Below are 11,143 nucleotides of genomic sequence, written 5' to 3'. Positions count from 1 at the left end.
TCATAAGAATTAATGACTTATATTTCATTATTCTAAATAAAAAGATAAGATGATAGCCTTAAATTATATTATATAAATCAGGGTTAAAATCAAGGCTTGGTTGGATCAGGTATAGCCGAACCTAGGCCTTAACTTAGGCCCAGCCCAACCTTGACCCAAGTTCATTATTTTTCAAACTTAACCAGCTCTTAGGGTCAGAAATCCTAGCCTAGACCCACCTGTTCGGACTCAGGGTGGGCCAAAGCCGACAGGTTTGGGCCATGAGAGCCAAACCTATACCCCTAGTAGCACCTTAACTAATCCCATTCATATCCGAGAACCATTTCTTAGCTTAAAAAGATTTGGCATTCCTGATTTATAAACTTCTAAGAACATGGACCCATATGTCCTCTCTTTTGAGTTAATAGCCTCCAAGAGAGTTTAATGGGTTAGAAGGGAGACAGTGTGGATGGTACTGATTTAGACAGCAGCTCCCCCCCTCCCCCCCCCCCCCCCCCCCTGCCCCTCCACTGTTTATGCATACATAGGGACGCATCCACTAATTAGATGCCAAACTTTCTTTCATCAACTTTAATGAGAGCGGATTAGGTTCTTGTATGAAGACCATTATTGTACCAGATTGATCCACATAAATAGGATCCATTCAAGAAAATCCTTATAGTAGATTCCATCTGTAGATCAAATGGTATGAGAATGGTTCTCATAGCAGAGCTAATTAATTATGCTCATCATGATGCACATGGTTTTTTCCTAATCCATCCTACTCTTTCTTATTCTACAGGGGCAATGGTCTCCTAGGCACCACATGCTACCAAGTAAGCTAGGCACCACTTTCACATGTTTAGTTTCACATCAACAACACACTATCCTTGAGGGCAGAATTAATGCTTAAAGGGACCATTATCTAAATTTTCCATTGCAGGCCTGGTAGTGATAGGCAAAGTACTAATTGATAGTATCTTACCAAAGAAAAACAGAAACAGACCTCTTAATCTCCATGTTGATTGGAGATTGGTATAGGCTGTCAATCGGTTCGGTTCAAGATATAACACGTGAGAATTAAAATCGAATAAAAGACTAATTTTCTAAACCAGAATTGAATCGATTCAGTTTTGCTTCAAATTTTTTTATTTTTAGTTTAAATATTTGGTCTTGACTCTATTTGTATTTAGTTTGGAATATATTTTAATTATTTGGACTAATTATTTACGTCTTAAAAAAATTCATTAACATTTTTTATAATTTATTTGATTTCTTGTTTGGTTTGAAAATAGGTAATTCTATTCCACTCAATGGTATCGAATCAAGAGAAGATTCCACAATTAGAAATCACTATTGAACCGCTTTGTACGGGATTTTAAACAATAATTTTTTTCTTCTTTTTTTTTTTGCAATAAAATAAGATTTCACCATTTCGAAGGTGAATTTTGAAATTCAAAAAGAATCTTCTCTTAGTTCACGACATGCCAAGCATAATGAGAATTTCTAAAACAAGAAAATAGTACAACTTTTGTACTTTTTCGTTTCTTTTTTTTGCTTGGCTACTAAACACGCACAACCTAAAAGAAAGATAAGCAAAGGATCAGAAATCGTGAGTCAAGTAAAATAGAGCAAGAGGATGAAAGTAAAGTAGGACTAGGTTGGTGAAAAAGGACGTAATTTCTTTTTCATACAATAATAGGATATTGCCATAGATTCATAGAATCACAAATTAAACAATAAGAGAACAACAATACATACCGTTCACCATCGACTGTGAAGAATTCGTCGTCATTATATCATTTACATATCTTGATCTCCATTATAGAGTTTATACACCATCCCATCAAGGCGTGCAGATCGATCTATGGAACAACCATAGAGAATATTCCTACAGGAGAGGCTAACAGAGTGATCAACGACCCAAATGCTTTATAAAAGGCTCCAACAATAAGAGAACAAGATAGCTAGCTAAAGCTAAAGAATCACAACAACTGAGCTAAATCCTAACTCCATTGAGTCTTTAATGGCGTCTAAATTATCTATGCAGCAGAAACAAGCAATGTTAGCAATAGAAGAAGAAGATTTGTATAGATTTCCACCTCTGAGCCCACTTTCTCAATACGTTAACAGTTCTGCTCTCTCAATACCCATCATAGCCGTGTTCGAACTGGAGTTGCCCATCACTAAGTCTCAAACCATTGAGTTCCTCAAAGATACCTTCATACCCATCCACTCACGTTTCTCTTCTGTGGTCGTAAAAGACAATAATGGCATTCAAAGGTGGAAGAGTGTTGAAGTCGTGATCGAGGATCACGTCTTCATCCCTATCTTTCCCTCTTGGATTATCCACAGAAGACTACAATGATCTACAGGAGGAGTATCTTTCCAAGATAACTCTAGACCCACAACCAAACACTCGACCTCTGTGGGACGTACATGTCATTATGTACCCAACAAGTAATGCTAAGGGGACACTGATCTTTAAGATCAACCACGCCATTGGAGATGGTTACTCGCTCATGGCTGCTCTCTTCTCTGTGTTTAAGAGAGCTGACGACCCTTCTCTTCCCCTTACTTTCCCTGATGTGGCCCCAAGAATGCCCGAAGAGATGAGCAAATGGAAGAAAATCTCTATGTTCCTCAACACTTTTACTGATTCCGTTTTGAGTTTGTTGCAGGGCACGTTCATGGAAGATAGTAAAACAGCGATTTGGTCGGGGGAACTCAGAGTAGAGTTTGAGCCGATTTCAGTCCAAAATTTTGTCTTCTCCCCCAAGAATTTAGTCCAATAAAGTCCAAGGTTGGAGGAATAAGTATCCTTGAAACCTAAGGTCGGGCCACGTTGGGCCTAGCCTGTGCCAACCCAACCCTATATACATTATGTCTATCTCAGTCAGTGTATCAAAATATTTAACACCATCAACACACCAAATTATAATATATATCATCCACACCATCATACATTCATGCCTATATTTTTTTTTTAGGGAAGAAGTTTTATGTACGAGAGATACCCCCTACGCCACAAATATAGGAAGCGTGTAATAACCACCATGTCCTCCTTGGGGCTTCGCACCTCTGTGTCTAGGCACAAGGGCTTTTCGCAGGCAGAAAACACTTGCCCCTTTTTTTAATCTACAAATATCTTTAATTCACTACTATATACCATCCACCTTCATTATAATTTATGACATTAACTTATTTTATTTCCCTTTTCTAATTCATCATACTATCAAGGTCAATCAAACTCGAGTTGGGCTGAACCCAACAGGGCTGATGAGTTTGGGCTAAAATATAACAACGTTAAGTTAAGAGACCTTAAGGTTGGGCCAAGGATTTAAAATGTCTGGCACAACCTAGCCCACTGAGGCATTGACATCTTTGTGTCATTGGGTCTGGCTACATGACCAAGTAGCCTTCTTTTTTTTCTACTAATTATTACATATTACATTTTAGGCTTTAAATCTTTAGGATTATTTTTAAGAATAACTGGTATGGTATGGATGACGTTTCATTTTCCAGGGTCAATCTGGCCCTAGCAAAAATTAAGATCAATCAACCCAGGTTGGGATGGTCTGAGATAGGGGTGTCACCAGTCGGGCTGGGCTTGGCCACTTGGAAGCCTTGCACCATGAACACCCATTTAAGTAAACAGGACTAGCTTTGGGATATGGTATGGTTCATATTCAGGGCGATTGATGTCGGGCTTTAATCGGGCTATCTTAATCGGGCCTTAACCTTGGCTAAGGACCTATTTAAGTCTAAACGGGCTTTAAACGTGTCTACCCTAAAGTTTTCTTCTTAAGTGGGTTGAAGGCCCAGAAATATGACACAAATCTTTAATAAATAAGAGAAATGATATAAAATTATGGTAGTTCTTAAGAAAAAAAAAAAGATTATGACCGTTACAACTTACAAAACAAAGCTTAACTAAATCAAATTTTATTACAAAACAAAGGGTAAGAAAGCTTAATCAGTTTCTTATTAGCAGTCCCAAAATAGGAATTTTATGTAGTATTAAAAGGGGGTCGGGTTGGGTTGGGCTAGAACGAGTCGGTTCAAGTCGGGCGTATAAATATGTTGATTCGATCTGACACCCAACAGGCTAGCTACCTACACCACAAATGCCGATTTATTAATGGGGCCGGTCCAATTTGAGCCATAGATGTGTCAGGCTCAATCGGGCCCACCGATGGGGGCTCTAAATTAACACCCCTAGTCTAAGATATATCAACCTGACTTCAGTGCTGGATTAGTTTGGGCTGAACTAAGAGGACTCAAGGTTGGGCTGGGGTGTTGAAAACCCAGCCTAAGTTTCACCCCTAGTGCCGTCTAATTCAACCCAGGCATCTCACAATTTGAAGAATGATATTTTAAAGGCATGTTTGATATTCACATCTTGGGGGTTCTCTCTTCAGAAGCATCAACTTACTTGTGATTTTGAAGCATTTCCCTCTCAACAATTCAAGAGAGTGAAAGGAAATCACATAATTATAAATTATGAAATTGTGATTCTTATTTTTGTTTTGTGGGTATTGATTAACCATGAACATGCAAACTCTGAATGAAGTGATATCATATGCAATTCAATTGTACATGCACAAGACTGGGAACCTCAGTAATGATGCGCCTATTACTGCGTTGGTTGTGATGAATGCAAGAATGTTGAAAGGTCGTTTTCAAACAGTGTGAGATATGTTAAAAGCTAATATATGGGGGAACCAGTTTAGCTTCTTGCATTTAATGCTTCCCTCAACCAGGGATCTCAAGAACATTGATCCTATAGACTTCATCATCAAAGCCAAGGATGAGATGAGGAGAAGGAGGAATTCCTTGGCTCTTTATCTCACTAGAAGAATATTAGCCATTTTCAAGACAATCAAAGGACCTGAGGTTAGAGATTGATAGATCTTATCTCATCATCAATCTTTTTTTTTTTTTTTTTTATAGATGGAAATTAATCCATAATTTGTAGAACGAAAGATGAAATTATTTTCTGGGTATATATTGCTTGTAGGGAGCTGCGAGGCACCTCTATTCCATCTGGAACAACACAAGCATCACCATGTCCAGTTTGGTTGGACCATCTCAGAAAATGGTGATGGCTCTCTCTCTCTCTCTCTCTCTCTCTCTCTCTCTCTCTCTCTCTCTCTCTCTCTCTCTCTCTCCTCTCTTCTCTCTCTCTCTCTCTCTCTGTGAATATGATGTCTTGTATTCCATCCCTTGCATAAGTGGGCCGATTCCGAAAGGACCCAAAGGCCTAGAGAAATCAACCCACTTTACGTGTTATTTTTGTTACTGGCAGACAGGGTTCAAGTTTTGATATCGAATCAGCCGATCGTATCAATATCGGATCAAGGGGAAACCATAAAAAAACTAGATTTTATCAATGAAAAGTAGGGGTAAACGGACCAATCTGGGCCGATACAGACCGATCCAGATCAATATTTGCAAAGATCGACACCTATACTAATCTGGAATAGTTTCAGCAAGATCGATAACCGATTCAATTCCCAAGGTTTGAATCCCTGTTGGAGGGTCCATGTGGAGTTTGTGGGTGTGATTTAGATCCTCTCCAATTCTTAATTGTGCATTTCTTTGTAGAATTCGCTCTGTTCATGCGACATTTATACATTTTCAAAATCGAATGATTGTAGAAGTTTAAAACATTTGAGGGGTTAAATGGATTTGAATTCCAAAAACTTCTAGAACCATTGGATTTTGAAAATATATAGGTGTCGTGTGCACAAAGAGAATTGTAAAGAAGTGGATGATTAAGAATTAGAAAGAATCGTGATCTACAATGGTTTTGAAAATATATAGGTGTCGTGTGCATAAAGAGAATTGCAAAGAATTGGACAATTAAGAATTTAAAAGAATCACGATTTGGGTGGGTGGCAATCTCAAAAAAAAAAAAAAAAAAAAAAAAAAAAAAAAAAAAAAAAAAAAAAAAAAAAAAGGTTAAAGCTATATATTTTGGTAAGTACATGTATAAGATTTTGCTATATATTTGTAACTAGTGAGGCTTCATTCTCTATTGACGATGAAGCATCTCTTCTAAGACCTTGGACGTAAATTATCTTGTTGAACTATGTAAATCCATGTGTTCAAGTATATCATTACTTGTTTGCGACATCTATTTTTTTTATCATTGCTTAATTATTGTGGTTTTTGGATTCAGAGTATGGAATTTACCATCGTGAGTTACATGGGAAAGCTAAGGGTGGTGGTTAGGATGGAGAAGTCGTTCATCAATTGCCAACAGTTCGTTTCGTGCATGAATGAAGCTTTCGAGAACATCCGTGAATCAGCTTCTGCAAAAGCTACTCTGAAGAAATCTGATTGAAAAGCTTTTAATTCCTTCAATGGCTATCATAATCATAAATCATAAATCATGAAATAAGAAGCTTTAAGCTTTTAATCCTTAATTTCTGTTTTCTTACTCGCTTGCTAAATAATTATCCTCTGATGTTGCTCGACTAAGGGAAGAAGTTCTGTAATGAATTGCTTAATTAATATATTTAAAATAAATGTTGATCGATGTATTGTGACGCTATATATTTCACTCTGATTCCTAATAATTATTTTCAAAACTCATTTTTTGAAGGGGCATACCTAGTTCACGAGGCTCCCACAATTATGGGGTGGGGCAGGAAGGGTCGTAATGTATACATTCTTACCCCCCTGCTTCGTAGAGAGATTGTTCTCTAACATGAACCCATGACCACTAAGTCACAAGGGAATGACGTTACCATTGTACAAAGTTCCACCCTCTAATCAAGATATGTTAAAATGTTATAGCCTAATTTCGAGTGACTAAAATAGCACTTCCGGATGCAATAGGTTTCTTGTGAATCCACTGGAACTGAATCAATGATTCAAGGAATAGTTAGTGTGACTCAAAATGTGCGGTGGACTCAAAATCTATTCCAATAATGTATATCAAACACAGCTTTAGTATATCGCTTTCCTTAACCCTTTGCTTGGTTACTCATGGAATAAACTCAATTTTATCCAGATAGATTAAAACCTTATAGTATACAACCATGTTTAGACTATTAGATGCAGTTGATATGGATGATCCATTGCATCATAGAAAATTTTGCCTCGGTCAAGTGTTAGGTATTATCGTTCAAATCAGCTCTGGTACCGTGCTTGTGTTGAAACACTGAGGACTAACCCTAAGGGACCATCCAATATCGGATACCAATACTGATTCGGATCAGTTTGTAACGGTCTGGATAAGAGGGATTTACCCTTGTCGTCCTTCAAAAATCGGAATTTCTTTTTCTTTTACTTTTTAACCTTTGGTCCATCTCGATCCGACGGCGATATAGGTATGAATGAACACTCACAGATAAGGGTAGTTAGGATTGGCCACAGACCACTATCATGCTTGGATGCTTCCTACAAGAGCTTCTCAATACAAGATCAGCCTCTATCAATATCGATCTAGACGATGGGTTATCAATTCCTCAAACTATGCAAGAATAGCTCAATTGAAAAAGACAACACCCCACAGTTAAGAGATCATAATCCAACTCTCTCTTTTAAGGTATGGCAGAAAAAAAAAATCATTAATACCTATTTAAACTAGCTGGAACATTTATATCCGGCTTAAGATCCTCTCCAGCCCTGGGGTGCTGGAAGAGAATGATCAATGTTGGTGCAGAAATCCAACGATCGGCTTTGGAAGAGAAACCTGCAAAACAACGCCCGGAGAGGTGCTCCGGCCAAGATACTCCGATGCTTGTCAGTTTCGGATACAACAAAATAGATTTTTGGAATAGTGGAGAGAGAGAGAGAGAGAGAGAGAGAGAGAGAGAGAGAGAGAGAGAGAGAGAGAGAGAGTGAGAGTTACCTCTTTTTCCCTTTATAGGGTGGATGTGGTGAAAACCTAATCCCCATATGGGGTAAAATGATTTGTTTGCCCTTGTAGATAGGTACCTTAAGTTGTGAGGAGTCCCTTGGTCTGTGGTTGAGCACCACGTGTCCTACGTCTATTAGTGAGGTTATTTCATGGTGTATCAATCAGTGAGGGTTTTGTAATTTTGGATGTATAGTCTTTTGGGGGATCCGGCTTCTTTCCTTAGCATCCATTGCCTCAGGTCGGCCCATAGTTACCTGGACGAGCACTATGTGATGACACGATGATCCAACATTTTGACAAAAGTATGGAGAAATGAGGCACTGATAGAGGTGTAGTGAGGTGATAACCTAAAGTTTTGACAAAGGTGTAGAGAACAAAGCGCCAAGAATTATTAGATCATCGTTTGAACACGGGACATTCACCCGAATAATTACGGGTAAAGCCTGGGTGATGATCGCTCAAGAGAGGAGCCAAATTCTCTTTTAGGTGTCTCTCTCCTGTTTTTTCTTTCTACTTTCTCTCTCCTCATTGGTCCCTCTCCAACAACCCCGGTTTGAAGAGGATCCATATCCGAACATACCAAAGTGTTAATAATAATGATAATAATAATAAAAAAAAAACTAAGAACGGATAAAGACGGTCATTGATGTGACTCTTAGTCTCCTACCAAAAAAAAAATGTGACACTTACTCCTCCTATGTTTTTCTTATTGTTGGGAGTCACAAAGTCATTCACAATTCATACAATGGGCCCCTAAAATTTTCATTTTCTTTGTATCCACTTGTTATTTGTCCATGTACATCTGCTGGGGATTCTTTTTCCTTGCTTAGTCTATGGTTGGAAAATAAAAGGAAGTAGACCCAGCCTTCATGATATATTCTTTGTATTCACTCCTTCATACACATACCCAAGTTGGTAGGGAGGGGACACCTAAATGGAAACTGAAAATTAAGCATTGGTTCTGTTTTTAGTCATATTTGCTTTCTTAGAATTCCCATCTCTTTCAGATTCCACAACATTTCTTCAGTCTCCCAGCCCATTGTGATCTGGCCATCAAGGCATGTCTGGAATCTATGCAATATTGCTTCTCTAATTTTTTTTTGATATTATTGTGATTTTTTTTCCCCAAAAATTATAAAAGTTGTGATTTTGTGGATCTTGCTTTAGGTTATGTGTAGCTTTCAGGTAAAGAAAAAAAAGAAAGAGAAGCTCTCAAGGTTTGCTTAGTTGACTATATGTGGTAAAATGGAAATTTTCATCCTTCTTTCTTTCCATTTCAATAATCAGATGAGTAAATTAATAAATAGGGAAAAAAGAACGCAAGTTGATTGCGTGGTTTTGGATACAGGAGTCTACGAAATTATTATCATGTCCTTATGAAATGCAATTGTTTAAACCATCAGTTTTCTATTAGAAATGTTATGCTATCAGCCCGATAGAAAAGTTGACCTTTCTTGCCATTTTATATACGCTTTCTAGTGTTTTATGTAAAAAAAAAAATGTAACGAATTTACATTAAGTAGATTATTTTTATTTCTTATGTCAAAATTTAAACAGTAGATTTCTTCATTGAGCCTAAAAAATATATTGCTCCTGATTGGGTTCAAAACTATTAACTCAAACCGGAAACAAAATCGAAACTGATAAAAACCATTTAACCAGAATCGTTTATTTGGTTCAATTGGATTTTGGTTTCTCCCTTCATTCTTTGAATCAAATCAATTAACACGTTTAATCTAAAGGTTCGAAGCGTAATTTATGAGGGTTGCCGAGGCCTAAGGATGTCAAAATCCATCATGAACCGGTTGGATTCACAAGATCTGATCGAAGAAATGATCAAACTGAAACAGAACCTAAATTGGGTAGTTTCAGATTTGGTTTTTGGAACTGGTACAAAGCCAAAACCAACCAGGTTGTTAAGAATGAAATTGGACCAAACCGACAAAAAACCAACAACTTGTTTTTTCATTATTGTATATGAATAAAAAGAAAACCAAATAAGTACCGATCTGATAATGGACCAATAACAGCCCCTCAAGCCAATCCAGTAAAAAACCGAAAATCAAACCGGATGAAAATTAAAAAACCGATCAAAACCGAATCTCACCTTAAAATGTTCTGCTTCAATTTGGGCCGATGCAAGTCAAAAACCGATTCGAATGGACCAAAACCAGACTGAACCATCCATTTGACACCCCCTAAGGGTTGCTGTTAACTGTAGCGTCACGATGGCCCTTGGCAGTTCTATTTTACTCATGATTCAAGTAAGCGGAATCGGCAATAAAATCAGCCTCCATGGATTCCGAATTATCCCAAATCAGCTGGAATCGGTCAAAATTGGCTTGAACCGTAGAAATCAAATACGAATCAATCGGAATCAGAATCAGAATCAGCAAATTCCGATTCCTCCAAACCAGCTATGTAAGAGAGGGTAGAACTGTCTTTTGCCTTTATGGTTGTAAATCATAGGGAAAATTACTTGATTACCCACTTATGGGTTTTCATTTACAAAATTACCCACAAAAAGTTTCAATTAACAAAAATACCCAAAATTAGGTTTTCCTTTACAAAATTACCCACTTAAAGTTTAAGTTAACAAAAATACCCAAAATTGAGTTTGGATTTACAAAACTACCCACTCAAAGTTTTAAAAAATACATGATTATATGTGAAAGATGAAGACTCACTATTTTGGGTAGTTTTGTAAACCCAAACCTGATTTTGGGTAGTTTTGTTAACTAAAACTTTGGATGGGTAATTTTGTAAACCCAAACCCACTTTTGGATATTTTTATTAACCAAAACTTTTTGGAGGTAATTTTGTAAAGGGAAACCCAAAAGTGAGTAATTATATAATTTTTCCTAAATCATAAACCGAACCTCTGGGTCCCAGTTAACTAATGATACATTGCACGCGGACGGCAGCATTCACGAAACTTAAACATCATTTTCCCATTTATTAATGAACTAATCAATTAATAAGTCATGAAATAAGACAAACTCCCCAAGCTTCCAACTTCTCTTTATGTGCTTATCATTATAAATAACTGAAGTCACCACTAATTGGATTTATCATTATAAATAACTGAAGTTATCATTATAAATAACTGAAGTCACCACTAATTGGATTTATCATTATAAATAACTGAAGTCACCACCTCTGGGCCCACTGGGAGGGTATTCCAAGGCAATTGGTCATTGACCATATAGGGGCAAGACGGACTTTTTAATGTAGCCTATGTCTGAGCATGGAGGGTGCAACCGATTAGCATTCTTTTTCTCCTTTTTAAAA

General features: G+C 37.3%; 1 pseudogene; it reads left to right on the top strand.

Annotated features, from left to right (window-relative positions):
* Positions 1–2,005: 2,005 nt before the first annotated feature.
* The window catches only part of LOC122073802, a 12,606-nt pseudogene continuing 3,468 nt past the window's right edge, over positions 2,006–11,143 (top strand).

The sequence above is a fragment of the Macadamia integrifolia genome, chromosome 3 (genome assembly GCF_013358625.1).
Source record: "Macadamia integrifolia cultivar HAES 741 chromosome 3, SCU_Mint_v3, whole genome shotgun sequence".
NCBI classification, from domain to species: domain Eukaryota; kingdom Viridiplantae; phylum Streptophyta; class Magnoliopsida; order Proteales; family Proteaceae; genus Macadamia; species Macadamia integrifolia.
Note: the sequence above shows the minus strand (reverse complement) of the source record. Positions and strands in the feature narration are given on the sequence as shown.